Genomic DNA, 19,006 nt, shown 5'->3' on the forward strand with positions numbered 1-19,006 from the left:
TGAGAAAGTTTGGAGCAGGAGACCAGGTGGGCTCTTATGCAAACCTGCCCTATTGGTGCTTGATCAGTTCAGGGCACACATAACAAAAAACACAAAGAAGATTGCTGCAGAGCAAAAAACAAAACTGGAGGCTTGACATCCCAGCTCCAACCACTTGATGTCAGCATTAACAAATACTTCAAAGCTGCCATGAGAGACGAATGGAACCAATGGATGAGGTCTTCTGGGGACAATTTGACAATTTGAGTGAAGAACCCAACTATAGGAGAAGTTTGGACCTGGTTGGAAAGATCCTGGGATAATATCAAGATTGAGATCGTTGTCAAGTCATTTAAGAAGTGTGGCATATCAAATGCCATAAATGGAACTGAGGACGAGGCAATATATGAAGATAGTGATTCGTCATCAGACACAGATGAGGACAAGCTAATGGATGGGAGTTTCGACAGTGATGAGGAGTTGTACGAATCTTATGATGAATAAAACTGGAGTTCAATAACTTTGTAATACATTTTTTTTTCGAATTTTGGGCCCTAAAATTAAGGTACATCTTATACATGGGGAAATACAGTAACTCCTGCCACCAGCAAGGAGACCATGCTATGGACTGCTTACAGTTTGTACTGCATTTAAGTGACATGCCTGTCTGCTGAGCAACTAGATTTACTCACCTTGGGGATGAAATTTCCCATTCTCCTACACAGACCTCCCATCACTGAGATTGCCTTGGGTGTTTAAGCATCATTAGCACGTATCCATGAGAAAGCTGTGAATACGATTCACAACAGATGGAAGTCTGTTCCTGCAATCAACTACTCGCTAGCTAAAGCCAAACTTCCACACATCTATTCTACAACTGTCTTTGCCCAATTTGAATCTATGCCCCCTCAGGTTCTTAATCCCAGCAAATAGAAGTATCTCATCAGCATTGAACCTGCTCAAACCATTCAAAGCCTTGTACACCTCAATCAGATCACCTCGCAGGTGCCTAGTCTCCAGATGCTGCAACTTACAGAATTTAAGCCTTTCCTGGTAAGATAACCCATTTGTTCCTCTTACCAATCTTGTTGCCCTTCTCTGTACTCGTTCTTGCAAACCCTACATCCTTCTTAAAATGAGGCATCCAGACCTGTACACAGGTCTGGATGCCTCATTAAGGTGTAGCCTGAGGTGTAGCCTCATTAAGGTGTAGCCTTAAATAACATTAAGGTGTAGCCTGACTATTGCCTTATACAAGGGTGTAATAATCTTCTTGTCTCTGCTAGCAAAATTCCTATATATATCATTGACAAAACTCAATGACCTGCTCTTGCAGTCCGTCTGCACTCATTGCTCAGAGAACTTCATATCCGACTGCACAATTACCCTCAGGTCTTTTTCATTCTCGATCTCCCTGAGTGCTGTAGTACCACACAGTTGATATGTTTCTCTTGGGTTAATGCTACTCATATGCAGTACTTTGCATTTTTCAATATTAAACTTCAGTTTCCACTTCTCAACCCATCTACCTAACTTTTCTAGATCCTGTTGCAGTAACATGCTGTCTTTATTATCGTTAACAACCCTGCCAACTTTGTATCATCTGCAAACTTGGACATTAAGCCTGATATACCTTCATCGATATCATTAATAAATACACAAAACAACAATAGGTCCAGCACCGAACCCTGGGGGACTCCAGTAATAACATTAGTCCATTAACATTACTCCACTAATAACATTAGTTCATTTATTACCACTCTTTGCCATCTCCCACTCAACCATCCCTTTTCCATTGCAGCAACTTTCCCTTAATGCCATACCACTCCAATTTGTACAGCAGTCTTCTATATGCAATAATATCCAAAGCCTTCCTGAAATCCAAGTATATAATATCAAAATTTTTTGCATCCAGTTCCTTTATGGCCACATCATAGTATCCAATCAAATTGGTCAGATAAGACTTCCCCTTAACAAACCTATGCTGTGTCTGAACTATTACTGCAGTCTTGTCTGGGTGATCCTGCATCACTTCTTTAACCAGTGACTCCATTATTTTCCCTGGAACAGAAGGTAAACTAACAGGTCTATAATTATTTGCATCACCCTTTGAACTCCCTTTGTGAATTGGGGGATTCATTTGCACAACTCCAATCCATGGAGACCTCCCCCGAATCTAAGGATACTCTCATAATTATGGCTAAGGGTTTGCTTACTTCCCTCGCTGCCTCCTTCAATATAACTGGATAGATTCCATCTGCCCTAGATGCCTTTTTTATGTTTAACTTCAACAATTTTTCCTCCATCTTGCTCTCAGTTATTTCAAAATCATTTAACTCCCTTATAGAGTTTGATAAGCTTCTGGCCTGCACTTCCCTACAGAATTCCTCATTTGTGAATGTAGATGCGAAATACTCATTCAGTTTGTCAGCTATCTGAACAGGATCATCAACTATTGAACCACTAACATCAAGTGGACCAATCTGATTTGTCCCTTTCCTTCTGGAGTTTACATAAGTAAAGGCGTCTGTTGTTTTTCTTTGCATCCTTTGCCAACGATTTCTTGTTGTATAGGAGGTTAGGCAAGCCTTCGTTTGCCTAACCTACTTTGTGACTTGATTACAGACTAGCTTTTATCTGCCATTTTGTGTCACCTGCTAATTTATATGCAACCCATGCATTTTTATTCTTTGCCACGAGCCTCATTAGTTCATCTGACATCCATATAGGCCTAAATTGTGAACAGTATTTCTTAGTTGGTACGAAAAGACTTGTAGCTTCCAAGATTAATTCCCTGAAGGCCTCCTTTATAATTTACTGTTTTTAACATCATCAGTTGATCCCACTGTATAGAATTAAAAACTGCCTGAGATGACTGTAGTCACCTTTACAAAAACAAAAACCCTTCCATTTACCCTTGATGGTAGTTACATCTTTAAGTAAATCCCACATCAGTAGACTGTGATCACTGTCACCTGGTGGTTCCTTTATTTGCAAATTCCTAATGTATTATTCATCATTGCTGATAATCTGATCAAGAGAGTATTACCCCCTTTGGCTGCCCCTCGAACATGTTGCTGTAGAAAACACTCCATTAAATTCCACAAAAGTATTGCTAGTGTGCAAGTGACCCACAAGTTCCAGTCAATATCTGGAAAGTTAAAATCCCCCATTACAAGACATTCTGATGTACTGGCCCACTATTTCTCTGCAAAATTGTTCATTGTGCTCATCAGAGTCATTAGGCCTATAACACACTCCTACTCTCGTTTTCCCTTTCCCAGTGTTTATGTCACACTAAACTGACTCAACGTTGTACTGTCTACCCATGTCAACTGGATGCACTTCTTTACTTTTTATGTGTTTCTTAACTAACAGCATAACCCTTCCTACCCTGTCTATCCTTTCTGTACACATTGTACTCTCCAAGCCGACCGGGCTAGCCGAGTGGGTAAAGTACCTGCCCGGCAACCCAAAGGTCGCGGGTTCGATTCCCACCTCGGGCTTGGATCAAAGTACTGCAAAAACCTTGGGAGGTGCAATATGGCCACAGAAGCCGATGCGCCAACAACTACCAAATCAAAAAAAAAAAAAAAAAAAATGTACTCTCCAAATTCCAATTCTGCACTGCTGATATCGGTGCAACACCATGTCTCTGATATCCCAACAATATCTGCCTTTGATGCCTTGATCAGCATTTCAAATTCATCAAATTTATTTACTATACTTCTAGCATTGGTGTACAAGCAAGTATACATGCACCTGTTCTTACTCTTAGTTACCCTAACACAGCCCCTGTATTTACTTGTTCCGGGATGACTCCCAGCAACTCTTGAAATGCCCAGCAACTTGCTCTCTAGGCTGCTGCTCATTACAATAGAAGCAGTACAAGAATCATTTTTGCCTCTGCTTGTGGCTACTGTCAATCTTTTAGTCTGTGAATCCCCCCCCAAGCTAGCAGTTTTCCAACCCACCTAACACTGCCTCAATAGCGTGAGCAAATATTCTTACATCCTTTCTATTTAAGTGTATCCCATCGCTGTAGAAGCAGTCTCTCCTCTTAGCAAGCACAGACCACTCTGAAAAAAATTCTACCCCATGAGTTTCTGCTTACTATATATATATATATATATATATATATATATATATATATATTGTTAAAAAATTTAAAAAACGTGTGTGTTCAATACTCAGATTTTTCAGGTTTATTTCAAATTTGCTCCTTATTTCAAGTCAAATTGCTCCTGTTCCTACCTTAAAAAGTAGTCAGCATTTCAAGGTGTCAACCACCCAAGTGACTGTTGTTTCTTTTTCTCAATTTTCTTATGCCAAAACAATAAATCTTTAAAAAACACTGTTATAAGAGTGTAGTTATTTATAGAACTAGTGGGAAAGCAAATAACATGTACCCACAGAGTAAGGCAAGGGAAAGCAAGTCATCTCAATCAATCAAAGACACAATTCAAAATTTCGTAGCAGCATCAGCACCTGTCCTGCCCTTCATCAATATTGTTAATAAATATCGAAATGAGTCCAGCACTGAATTCTGAGGGATTCCACTAATAGCATTAGTCCGAGGAGAGCAGTGCCCTCTGTCATCTCAATTCTTCAAGCATAAAGCAAAATAGTTGTAGACATGTTGGTGACCTGAGAGGGTCTAATGAATTTTATTGGTTAGAAAGCTATTAAGCACTTCGAAAAAGATTGGAATAAAATGTTTGTCTACGTATTAGAAGGTAATAACAAATTTAAGATTTTAATTATTAATTAAGGAGTAGTACAGCCGTGTTATTTTTGAGAGACATTTGTCAGGTGAACTGCTTCCTCCGCCGAGTTAAAACTCAACTGCCACTTCTTTGCATATCTGCTTAACTTCTGTAGTTCTTATTGCAGTAATATACTGATTACTGTTGTTAACCATCCTGCTAATTTTTGGATCATCTGAAAACTTAGTACTTTAAACTTAATATGCCTTCATCAATATTGTTAATAAATATTGAAAACAGTAAGGAGTTCAGTACTGAATCCTGAAGTATTCCACTAATAATATTAATTATTTAATAATATTAGTTTAAGGAGTGCAGTGCCTTATTAATAACCACCATCTGTCATCGACCACTGAACCATCCCTTTTTATATAGCACATAGCTACCAACTCTCCAGATTTACAATGTAAAATCAGTTTTTTTTTTTTTTTTACTCAGTTTGATCATTCACTGTCTTATCATTGTGACATATTTAGTGACAAAGAGTTTCTCCATCTTTTTCAAAAACTCAGTTTTTCTCCCTCTTTTTCTTTTATATAAAAAATAATAAAACCACATTAAAATTATATTTTTTTAAAAGTTTCTTATTTTAGACAATGAATTTGCTGTTCGGTGTGCTGTGATAAGTTACATGGCAAAATAGAAACTCACAATAATAGCTTTGTTCTCTGTTTGTTATGTGCAGTAATTTCATAGTACTTATGTAATGGTGAACCTAAGTAACATTGTAATTCAGTATATGTAAAATTTTGGAAGATACAATAAACCCTCGCTAATCCAGAGTAATTTGGGGGATAGGCCATCCGGATTAAGTGATAATCCAGATTATTGAAGCAAAAGATAGCCCTAAAAGACAAAAAAAAAAAAAAAAAAAAACCTCAGAACACAAATAAACGGAAAATTTAATGGTATAGGTAGTGCCGATGAAAATAAATTTAAAAAAAATCACTGTAGAGCCTTTACTTAAAAACTAAAATGCATTTATCTTTTGATAGATGGATAAATGTTTTGTCTTTTTATACATTTATGAGATGGCGCTGGCATCGCAAGCCAACGCCACTTCATCGTTACTCTCAATACGACTGAAATTCAGCTTCTTCCAGCAACACTTCTTTTGGCTTTTTTTAATATCTGTCTATTTGATAGACTGCTTTTATCACCCCCACATCGAATTTTAAAGGAAATATCTTTATAGATTCTTTTTTGTTTTTTAAAATCTGGCACAGCCTGTTGGCCAATACCAAATTCTTCAGCAATTTTTTATTTCCAGGAACACCATTTTTAAGTTATTCTATCACTTGGAGCTTCTTAATGATAATTAAAGTAAAATGTTTTCTTTTTATTTCACTTTTTAATTCTTTAGAACCAATAATTATATAAAATATCTTAACTTATGTACATATTTTATATACATATAAAGAAGTATGCAAATGAAGCAATATAAACAATAGCATCCATCCGAATCAGGGTTAACAGTGATAGTGAACAACACGCATCTCAATGTAATGTATGTTCCCTCTCTTTCTGCACAGTCAATCAGTGTGCAGTGAGAGTTACTCATCTGCCTTCCTAAATCCTGTTTGTCTTTCAAAGTACTCAACTGTGAACAGAATTTTTCATATTTCGATCCAGATTATCCGACATTCGGATTAGCTGTAACCATATTAGTGAGGGTTTACTGTATATACATAAGATTTTCCATGTATCATAATATCTGAAAAAGGTAAGACGCCTTGTTTTTTTTTTTTTTTTTTTTTTTTGTGTACCATATGTAGATATGATTTTTCAGTTTCAAGTGGTATGAAATGCTGTTATCAGACATTTGCAAACAACTAAGCATAATGACAGCAGGCAGTGCATAGAAAGAAATTAAAAAGTGATGTTGCACTTCATAGTGATGATGTCATACATGCTGAATGTTTATTTGTATCTTTTGTTATAAAATTAGAAATATGCTCCCTGATAGTGATATAGCAGAAAAAAAATGTTTTTTATGGAGAACATAAACAACAGACATTGTTAATGAAATAGCATGAATAGGGAAAGAAGTGGTATGGCTCTTTGAAATGGGCCATTTTTGGTTTGGATAGATGGCAGTAACCAAAGTGATCCTAAGCTATATCCCACTGTGGTGACCTTTTTTGTAATTAAAAAAAAACAAGGAAGTCAAAATTGAAAGCAGCTTGTTTTCAGTGTCAGTATTAGAAAATGACTCTATGATGTACAACATTGGAGATCTTCTGAACAACCTGAAAGCATGTGAGATCCCTTCCAAAAACTGTCTAGCCCTTAGTGTTCATAATGTGCCTGTTATGTAAGGCCTAAAAGACTGGAGTGGCAAGAGTATTAAAAGAGGAGATTGAGCACCACTTGGTGGTAATAGGCTATCCTTGCCATCTTATTAATTTGTCTGTGCTGAAAAGGGATCTTCATGCTTTCCTATGAAAGTGGATGAATACTTTGTGGAAATATACTACTATCTATATATATATACTACTATCTAAATATACTACTATACTAATATACTACTACTATCAGACATTGTTAATGAAATAGCATGAATAGGGAAAGAAGTGGTATGGCTCTTTGAAATGGGCCATTTTTGGTTTGGATAGATGGCAGTAACCAAAGTGATCCTAAGCTATATCCCACTGTGGTGACCTTTTTTGTAATTAAAAAAAAACAAGGAAGTCAAAATTGAAAGCAGCTTGTTTTCAGTGTCAGTATTAGAAAATGACTCTATGATGTACAACATTGGAGATCTTCTGAACAACCTGAAAGCATGTGAGATCCCTTCCAAAAACTGTCTAGCCCTTAGTGTTCATAATGTGCCTGTTATGTAAGGCCTAAAAAACTGGAGTGGCAAGAGTATTAAAAGAGGAGATTGAGCACCACTTGGTGGTAATAGGCTATCCTTGCCATCTTATTAATTTGTCTGTGCTGAAAAGGGATCTTCATGCTTTCCTATGAAAGTGGATGAATACTTTGTGGAAATATACTACTATCTAGAAAGAAGTGCTATAAAAGGAACACTAGATTTAGACAATTTCAACTGATTAATGCCACTGAATTAAAAAAGGATACACTTTGAAGCATGTGTTTGCACATTGCTTGTCTTTTGTTAAATGTATAACTAGAATAGTGGTAACCTTTGACAAGTGTTTTAAAGAAGAGATTAGAGGTTGCAAGTATAGCCGATATGAGTGCTTTTCCGAGTTACAACAAAAGTACAAGAAATGACTAGTGAGTGGCACTAATTATGTTCAAATATAATTCATGACCCACAAGTTTTGAAAGAAAACATTTATGAACTCAAGAAAATCATTTCTGAATTGCAAACTGCTGGTAAAAGCAATGCTAAACAAGCCAAGCAAGCTGATAATTCTAGGCATGTTATCCTCACTCATTTAGAAAGTCTGCTCATGTTTCTTTCCTCCGTCTTGAATAAAGCAATTTTCTTGTTTCTTTTAAATGTATTGCCAATGTTTGAAAATCCAAACATGGTTCTTCAATCCAATCTATGTGCTGAGTTTATTACTTTTAGATGTATTGAAGAATGTTATGTGCAAATTTATTTTATCAACAGTTTTCAAATCTTCCACTTCCATTTGAAATTTGATTACTGTAGCAGAATAAACCAGAAGGTTGATCCTGACTTATCATAAGCATTTCTACTGCCAAATTTGTAGAGTCTAAAACAAGAGGAGAAGATTCTGTTCTTTTGCTCAGTGAGGAAGTACTTTATGGCTGCATGTGACTACATGTTGCAAAAGTTCCCAATAAAAAATGTTCTTATAATTGCTGAGATAGCAGAAATTTCATCAGTTGGCAGTGCATAATTTTAAATTTCGATATTTTTTTATGGAAAAGTTTCCTGTACTTCTTGGTGTAATTAAAGATAAAGAAATTGATGAGGCAACAGATGTTTTGTAGCACTAGTTCTGCCACTTTCGTTGTGAGAACATACCAGATGATATTATGAAAGAAGAAAGAATTGATGTATGTACAGTGGTTGGGAACTGAGAAGCACACAATTAACTTTGAAATGATTCTCAACATTTAAGTTTGGAAGATATAATAAATTATCCAAAGTCACGTTTGGCATTTTAACAATTCCTAGTAATAGCGTTGATTATGAGAGAATGTTCATCCAAGTTAGAAAAACAAAAACTGCGTTTAGATCTCTTTCTGGTGAAACTTTGGAAACATTCCTAACAGCAAAGTCTAGACAGCAGGGCCATTGTTATGAACAGAACTTTGACTCAACATTTCTGAGTAGGGTAGAGTATGCAACAGTATCTTTCCTGAAGCAAGCAGAATCAGTATGTGTCTAATAGCGAATCAAAGCAGAAATCCATAGACAGAAAAATGTTAGGTAAGCTAAATGTTTAAAAGAATACTGTACTGGTAAATAATCCTATGGCTGTATTTTAATATAAAATGTATATTTTTCCAGTGAAATTAAATTTCTAGTGCAGTGTAGACTTACAGAAAGCCTGAAAAAATTTCTGAAAAAATCTGCTGTTTTTCCCGTTTTTCAGGAAGCACTCCTGCTTTTGCAAATAAGCCCACTTATTTTTTTGCCTGTCTTGGCCCAGAAACCTATTTTTTTCCTGATTAAAAATGCAGACCTCCAGCTTTTAAAGTCAAAAGTTTTCAGCTATGACAGCAGCAACTAGTCACGTCACTAATCCAATTTATGCAACAGTCTTTCATGTGGAACAATGTCTGAAGCATTACTGAAACATAAGTGCATGCCACTTATTGTGATCGCAAATAATGTTATCATTCATGTTATGTTATCACTTTTATGAAGTCCTGATCAGACACATACTAATACATAGAATGACAATTATTATACTCAGCATTTTGGTTGTTTTTTTTTTTTTTTTTTTTTTTTCCCTCTGCATGTGTACAAACCCTACCACACTTTGCACATATGCAGAGGAAGAGATTAAGTAACATCCCAATTTTTTATTGAACTCTGACATGTTATGTGACTAATTACTGATGTTGCTTTATACAGTTAGCATGGTTGTTGGTGTTGTTACTGTGTGTTTTATAGTAGAGTATTAACCCTTTGTTCTTGATTTTCAAATTATATTTCTTTATCTGTTTTTAATGGTTTATATGGATTTCCAGAAATGTCATGACAGTTTAATTTTTATTGGTGACTTTCTCAAAGAACTAGTGGATAGACAAATTAAATTATTTTACATTGTTTGATTTTTGTGTTTTTTCTCTGTCTACTCCCACCTTTTCATGTACATATTTCCACTCTGCCTCAGTAAACAATGCTGAATAGTTCTGTTCTTACTTCATTGGTTACAGTTTAGTTGAGAAAATTATTTTTTGTATCCAGTTCTCTTGTGACTATGTCAAAGTAGCTAACCAGGATTGGTCAAACAAAATCTTTCCTTAACAAACCTGTACTTTGATGCTGTATGGCTGTATTCCTGTGAATTTGATCCTGCATTACTTCTTTTAATCATTGACTTGATTGTTTTCTGTGGAACATATGTCTTACTTTGGTCTGAAATTACTCAATTTTACCTTTGACCCTGCCTCCCCCTTAAATATGGGAGGACATTTTTGCATCTAGAGGCCTCTTCTGAATTCCAGGTTGTTCTCATAATGGCTAAAGTTTTGCTCATCTGTTTTGCTGAAATTTTGATATAATTGGATAAATTATGCCACTCATAACCAATGAAACTTTACTTTTATGGAAAGGTTCTGTTTTCCGTTAGCATGGAAACAAAGAAAGATAGCAAAGGATTCTTTGCTATCTTTGCATTTTTAGCCAAACAGTTCTCATAATTGCCTTTTTTATCTCATGTTATGTAATTACAGCATAAGATAAAAGATTGAATGGGAAGCTGGCTCCTAGAATTAAATATTCAACAAATCAGCTGCCACCAGCAATGAGATAGGAATTCATATAAATATCCAATTAAGAACATATATGTAAATATAAAATTACATAATATGACATGATTAACACACAACCGGAGCTTGTGGGTAGGGAAACAATTTAATTTCCCTTTGTAGTCCCATATTGGGTTACTAATCCTAAATAGCCATGTGTCTTTTGGCTGTACTAAGCATTTGTCCATAGCATGATTTTCATATTATATGGACAAAAAACTCAATAACTCATGAGTAGAAAACCCTGTTTCCCCCACCCATTAGCTAATTACAGCCCCAATTGAAGAGGCTTAAAGAATTGCTCCAGACAACTGGCAGGCAGTGATGTATTGTGCTTATTGTATTCATCATTGAGAGAACAAAAATAAAATAAATATCATTGAAACTGAGGATATCTGTGATATGAAGATTCCTTGTTTTACCATTCATGCATATGCAAAGTTTCCTGTTTTAATATAAATGACAATTGCCTTCAAAATCATTGGAAATCTATATGCGAGCCATTTTCAAGCCTGTTAAGTAGACTATTTCTTATTTTTTATTTATTTATTTTTTTTTTACTATTTGTCAATTAAAATTAGTAGTGCAATTATTATATGTTTATCTGATAAAGTTGGTGAAATTTTTCTTACTTGGCTTTGAAAATTATTCAGAAACAAGAGTTGAAGTAGGAGAGAATTTCTGCCATTGTTGTGTGTTTATTGTATTATATAAAAATGACATAAATACACTATTTAATATGTTTTATGTAATTCTGTAGGAGTATAATTAATAATAGAAGCATTTTTATTAAGTTTTTGACCTCTAAATTTATAACAGTACAACGTAAATGATTTATTTACGTTGTACCATATATATATATATACACACAGTGAAACTTCTCCTAATGGACACCTCTCATTAACGGACATCTCTCTACAACGGACATTTTCAAATTCCCCAACTCACCTCTATTGGTTTTAACGTGTTTGCAGCTTCTGTCTAGCGGACATTCTCTGTAACGGATGCGGACAGGCAATCTGCACTTTATCGTTTAGATTAGCACTTAATTTGATCTTCCCATAACGGACAGCGGGCGAGCCTACGGCCCTTTTTCTAGGAACTTTTCTTCCACGTATTGCCTCAGTCGTATGTTTATTTTCTATTTCCGATTCTCTGAATTTTATCAGGGTTTATGTCGCGGTTCTAAACCCTTTTTCAAGAATTTTAAGGCAAGTGTAAAACTTCTGATGAATTCGGTGTGTGCAGGAGGGGGGGGAATATGGTCAGCCTTTCGTCTTTTCAGTTTCAGTGTCGTGTGAAGTGCACAATGTCTTCTCGTAAACATTTAACTTTAAAAGATAAAGTCAAACTCATTAATGCATATGATCAGCAAAAAAATAGCGTTTGCAATCTCGCTGCAAAATTCAAAATCGGGAAGACGCAAGTAAGCAACATCCTAAAGAAAAAAAATGAACTGCTCAAACAATTTTGGCAACACGGAAATGATCAGGTTCAAAATCATTCCTGTAAACTGTTGGACTTCAAATTGACAATGTTACGTATGAGTGGTTTTGTCGCAAATGTGCTAAAAAAATTCCCATTAATGGGCCTATTATTAGGGAGAGGCTTTGGAGGTTGCGAAATCTATGGGAGTAAATGAGTTCAAAGCTTCTGTGGGATGGCTAGACAAGTTCAAAACTCGGCATAAAATTTCTTGGAAAACCGTAAGTGGTGAAAGTGGATCTGTTGATACTGGGGTTGTAACAGAGTGGACCATCAAATTGGAAGATTTATGTCGTGATTTTGAAGCTAAGGGTATTTACAACTGTGACGAAACAGGGTTGTTTTTTAAAGCTCTTCCTGAAAAAACAATGAGTCTAAAAAACGAAAAGTGCCAGGGCAGAAAAATTTCTAAGGAACGCTTGACTGTACTATTGTGTACAAATATGCTGGGAGACTTTGAACAACCTCTTGTTATAGGAAAACCACAAAATCCTCGTTTCAAGGGCATAAAGTTGAATTTTTTGAATGTTGACTGGAAGTCTAATAAAAAAGCGTGGATGACACGAGACATCATGAGCGAATGGATAAGTCACTTTAACCAAAACATGATTCGTCAAAACAGAAAAATTATTCTTTTCATGGATAATGCTGCATCTCACCCACACATTGAATTGTCCAACATTCAAATCGTTTTTCTGCCACCAAACATATCTGCAGAGTGTCAGCCCTTGGATCAAGGGATAATAAAAAATTTTAAACTTCACTACAGAAAACGTGTTTTAAGACATCTCATTGCAAACATGAACGATGTAACATGTGCGAGTGACCTTGCAAAGAAAATCAGCATCCTAGATGCGATTCAGTGGATTTCCTCTTCAGTAAACGCAATTAGAAAACAAACTGTCGTGAACTGTTTTGTAAAGTCTGGCTTCTCAAACGCAAAAATTGAAGTTGTGAACAGTAATGTGGAGCACCAAGAAGAACAAGAACTTCAACATCTATTGATAATGTACGATACTTCCGCTACAAGTGACCCTGGCTACAAAGATATAGACTCGAACCTCACTATAGAAGATGATGCTCTAGATATCAACGACATTATCATCGATATTTTTCAAGACGTTCCCCATGAGGATGAAGAAATGGAAGGAGGTCATTCTGTCGAAGAACATATTAACGGCAAACCACCGATGAAAATAGAAGAGGCACTCACACAAATCAATCGTTTAAAAATGTTTTTCGCCGCTGAAGAAGATACTGAAGGACTTTCGATGGTTTCTTCACTCCAAACAAATGTTGAAAACAAAATTATCACCCGGAAGAAGGTGCAGAAGAAAATAAGTGATTACTGTATGTATTTTTCTTAAGATAAAGTCATAATATGCATAGCACAATTGTATGTATATTATTTACAAAAATATTGTTCAAAATCTGTACATATTTTAATTTAATTTTATATTAAACGTTTAATGATTTTTTTTTTTTTTTTTTCCTCCCTCAGACTTCTTATTAGCGGATACTTCTCTCTAACGGACACATTTTCGTTCCCCATGGCTGTCCGTTAAAGGGAAGTTTCACTGTATATACATACACACACCATGTAATAGGATTATGTAACATAATCCTATTACATCGTATATACTACTATTGCATAATTGAAAAATAATGTAGTTTTAATATTGTACTTTGTATGTTAGTTCAGTGTAGTATTTTTAATTTGAATTTTAGGCAAAATCACACTTTCTGATGGGCTTGTATGAGGCCTTGAAGAACAGTGCTGATACCCTCGAAGGAATTGAAACGAGAGAACCATCAAGCACTTTGCTGCTCAGCTCATTGTTAGAACCTATGTGCGAGCATTAGAAAACACAGTGACATCCTCAATGATCTCCAATCTCATAGGAAGTAGCTATTGTTGATACCTCTGTCCGGGAAATCGGAAATATATTGTGCTGAAAGGTGTATCTCTGCTAGAGGCAAAAGTTATGATGTAGAGCAGCTATCATCTTTTAAGGGCACAAAAAGTGATATTAGCAGTGGCAAATGATGCAAGAAAGCAAGCTTATACAGCATCAGCCCAAAAAAAAAAAAAAAAAAGGACACCAACCTATTTCAACTATTCATTCCCTTCAATACCTCTAGTTCTTTCTTGAATTTATTTAAGCTATCAACTTCCACAACAACAGGTGGAAGTTTGTTCTGTCATCAACTACCCACTGGCTGAAGGCAAACTTCTGCAATCCTTCCTCAGTTTGTATTTGTGCTCCCTCTTGTGCAATCTGAGCAAGAGAAAGAATCCCATCAGCATTGAGCTTGCTCAATCCATTCACAGCCTTAAACACCTCAATCAGATCACCCCACAGGTGCCTAGTCTCCAAATGCTGCAATTTGCAGAATTGTAGTCTTTCTTGGTAAGAGCACCCCCCTTTGTTCCTCTCACCAATCTTGTTACCCTTCTCTGTACTCATTCCAGCAGCTCCACATTCTCCCTAAAATGAGGCCTCCAGACCTGTTATGCAGCTCAAGATGTGGCCTGACCATTGCCTTATACAATGGGGTAATCACCTTATCCCTGCTAGCAAAATTCCTGTATGTTATTGACAAAATCCCATGAGCTGCCCTTGCATTGCTCAGAGAACTTCATATCTGACTGCACAATTACTCCCAGGTCTTTCATTTTCTACTACCTTGAGTGTAGTACCACACAATAGGTATGTTTCTCTGGGGTTATTGCTACCCATATGCAGTACTTTGCATTTATCAATGTTAAACTTCAATTGACATTTCTTAGCACATATGCCTAACTTTTATAGATCCTGTTGCAGTAGCATACTGTCATACATTGGTACTAATGATAATAAGAAGAGATTTTAGGATTTACTTGGCAGGTATAGAGCAATGTTGAGAAAAAAGGTGTGATTTTTGATCAAATTTGTTGTTATTATGTTAGTTCAGAATAGGAGGGAGTATATGTTAAGAACCTTGTCTGTCATTTTGACCCTGGGGAGATTATGCAAGGCTTAATGAAGAGCTCATTATGAAGGCAAAATTTATTATATTTTGAGCAATAAAATCATTTCATTAACCAAGCAGTTTAAATCTTGCTAACCACAAAAACAAATGAAAGGGCAAGACAGTCCTCCAAATTTTATATAATTTTAGTAAGAAAAATAACTAATTTTGAAGTGCTAACATTTTAAAATATGATAGATATGTGGGAATTTGTGTTCTGCCAGTGGGTATTTGATTATTGGAACACACCTCTGGTGTTATAGAAGTGAGTAATTTGAATAAAACTATGGAAGAACTAGACAGACTATTAGAGGAGATGGACAAGTGATATGGGAAATTTTTTATTATTTTTTTTTGTTGTTGATGCTGTATTATAAGCTTGCTTTCTTGCATAATTTGCTAATACTAATACTAAAATTCTCTTTGCATAGAGAGAGAGAGAGAGAGAGAGAGAGAGAGAGAGAGAGAGAGAGAGTCTTTATTACAACATTTGATTGTAACTGTTTACAAGGTTAAGTGTTGCAACTTTCCCTTCTTGGCCAAAAAATCCAGGGGTTTACAGATAAGAGGTGTTTTAAAAACATTAAATACCATAAGACATTAAAGAACAAAACAAGATGACATTAAATGATGTAGGGTGCCATTAATTTACATAAGACATTAAGGTAATGAGAACTGGCATTAAACAAATTACATTACAAAGAGGGCATACCATGAGATTTAGAATCTTAAACTTAAATAAACGAAATGGCAAACTTAAATAAAACGAAATGGCAAATATATATATATATATGATTTACAGTCGTGACTATTGTCCTCACAGTTCATTGGAGAGAGCAGCAAGAGCACTGTCAGGTGCGTTTCCCATTATGCTCACTAATTAATTCACAGGGGTCTCCAAGTGATGATAAAGGTTAGTTAATTTAAAAATAAAATGACTACCTCTTACAGTTTTACGTATTTTTGCTTTTTTGTATAAAATTGTATATGTATGAAATATAAATAGCATATATATATGCTACTTATAAAATGGAAAGTGCAGCATTCTGCCTACACACACTGAAATGAATGCTGCTGTTTGCCACATTTTCAATGCTCATTTAGTCTGCTACGTAGGAATACACTAGCATGTAAAATTCTGCATGTTAAACATGCCATTTTGAATGCTTCTGTAATATTGCCTAAGCGTTAGCCAGCATACTTCGATGTTAACAAGCTGATTGATGAGAACTTTAGTGAAATCAGAGGTTTAATTTTAAAAGACAGAAAATTTAATATTAAGAATAACATAAGAAATGTTGTGCAGTAGTGGAAACATTTCCATTTCTGCATTTGTTTCTGTATTTCCATTTCATTCAAGTTAAGGGAAAGAAAATTGCTGAATAATTACTTATTGAAAGCTTTTGAGCCAATGATGAATGGTTAGCTTTATCCAGGGCAAAGAATGATAATAAATTCCGGTCTGTGAAGGGAATCTCTAGTGGACTTGAATTGAATTCAAGTCCATTAGAATTCAGGAAAGAGAAACTGCTGAAACTTTTAATCTGCCAACAAGTATGTTTGGTTTCATTAAGCTACTGTGAGTGTATGGGGTAAATTTTTAAATGCTATAAAAACCTTTTACCATTAAAACAGATTAGTCCCCCAATTGAAATTTTATTTTATTTATTTTTTGTTTTTCAAATCTCTTAATTTTTGAATTACAGTAAAATGCTGTTACAGCAAAATCTCTTGGGTTGGGTGGGGAAAGACGAATCATACCATAGTACAAATATTTTTTAATTTATTTTTTCCTGCCTAAAGTTGAAAGCATATTTTATTTATAAGAAATGCCACAAATTCAGAAATAAGATATAGTAGGAAAGAACATTGTTACTTTTCACATGTTAATGCCAGTTTTCTTTTTAATGATTAACTCTCCCACACTGTATTAATATGAAAATTCAACTTGGTGCAATTGAAAATGTGGGTGCTGCTGGAATTAAAAAAAGGGGAAAAAAAGCATTATCATTTAAAAACATGTACAATGTATTAAAAGGATGTTAAAGTTCTTTACTGCATCCTTTAAAATTGAATTTTTTAATTCAAGCAATTGCTTCCATAGCAATATCTACAATATGGGCTATATGGTATCAGTGATAATTTTCCAATAAAGTTTTACTTTTGTTGTAAACTAGTACATTTGAGGCATACAGAGGTGGACCTAGAAAATAATTTGTTTTAATGAATTTTTTGTCAAAACTGTGTCATTCAAACAAAATTTACAAAGCACTATTGTCCCAACTTTTTCCCTTTTCTGCTCCCACCTCTGTCAAAACCAGTTGGTTCTGTTGTCACTTCAGCCAAGGATAAAGCTGATCTGCTAGCATCCTATTTTACTTCCAACTCATATATTAATGATCTTGGTAAACCACATCCCACCATTCCCAGAATACTCCATTCAATGCCTGCTGTGGTCTTCTGTCAAAAGGATATCAGAAGAATATTGATGAATCATGATGCTAAGAAAGCTCCAGGTTCACATGGTATTTCTCCACTTATTCTCAAAACCTGCACTCTTGTGCCTACTCCTGTTCTGTGCTGCCTTTTTAACTTTCTTATTCCAAAGCTGTTTTTCCTTCTGCTTGGAAATTTGCTCATATCCAGCTAGTTCCTAAAAAGGGTGACAAATACTCCCAGTCAGTTGGCATCCCATTGCAATTACTTTTACTCTTTCTAAAGTAATGGAGAAATCAATTAACCATCAACTCTGAAACTAACTAAAAACCTTCTGTCTGATCAACAATCGCTAGTATGGATTCCAGCAATGTCAATCCACTGGTGATATTCTGGCTTATGTTACCCATCTGTGGACAAATTCAATGGAAAAGTTTGGTGAAACACAAGCAGTTGCTCTTGACATTTCAAAGGCTTTCAGTTGTGTTTGGCATAAAGGTCTTCTAAATTAGCTTTCATCTTATGGTTTGCCATCTATTTTTTGTAATTGGGTATCCAGTTTTCTCTCTGACCGTGCACTGCGGCTGATGGTAGATGGCCCTCTGTCTTCCAAATTCTCCACTAATGCTGGTGTCCCCCAAGGTTCAGTTCTTTCCTCCACCCTTTTCTTATTGTATATTAATGACCTTCTTCCATTGACCGGAAATTCTATCCATAGTTTTGCTAGTGATAGCACATTGCATTCCACTTTCCAGTTCGAGAAACCTTGCCCTGCTCAAACAGCTTCAACTACTTGAATATTTGCTACCAATTCCCTAAATGCAAATCTCCAGGTAATTCTCCAGTGGGGCAAAGATAACTTAGTTGATGTTAATCCTTCTAAAACTCAGTTCTGTCTTATATCTCACAAAAAAGGATTCTTCTGCTCCTGTGCTCATCTTTCGTGACACCCTGATTTCTAGCAAGATCATATATCTCTATTGGGGATTACGCTAACTTCTAATTTCTCTTGGCATAAGTACATTACAAATATTGCTTCCTCTGCATCTGAAAAACTTGGTTTTCTCTTTCACTCTCGGCATTACTTTTCTTCCAAACAGGTGTTCACTCTGTACAAATTGCAAATCCACCCTACCATGGGGCGCCTCCGTAGCCAGGTGGCAGGAGCAGCCGTGCGTAGCACACGCTTCTTGATTAGACCGGGGTTCGAGCCCGTGCCCACCAAATACGGAGGATGCGGAAAGGTCAGGGAATGACCACCGCATATCCCCGGAGCAATATGGCCTTAGTTGCTAATGCTCCTAAAAAAAAAAAAACCAAATAACAGTAACAAACCCTACATGGAATATTGTTCCCACATCTGGGGTAGTGCCCTCAAAACCTCTCTCAGGCTTCTAGATTCC

General features: G+C 35.7%; 1 protein-coding gene across 4 annotated transcripts in view; it reads left to right on the forward strand.

Moving 5' to 3' along the window:
* The window catches only part of mxt (Eukaryotic translation initiation factor mextil), a 322,652-nt gene that overhangs the window by 127,488 nt on the left and 176,158 nt on the right, over nucleotides 1-19,006 (forward strand). The window lies entirely within an intron of this gene.

This window comes from Mastigoproctus giganteus, chromosome 7 (genome assembly GCF_048544385.1).
Source record: "Mastigoproctus giganteus isolate SK-2022 chromosome 7, ASM4854438v1, whole genome shotgun sequence".
Lineage (NCBI taxonomy): Eukaryota > Metazoa > Arthropoda > Arachnida > Uropygi > Thelyphonidae > Mastigoproctus > Mastigoproctus giganteus.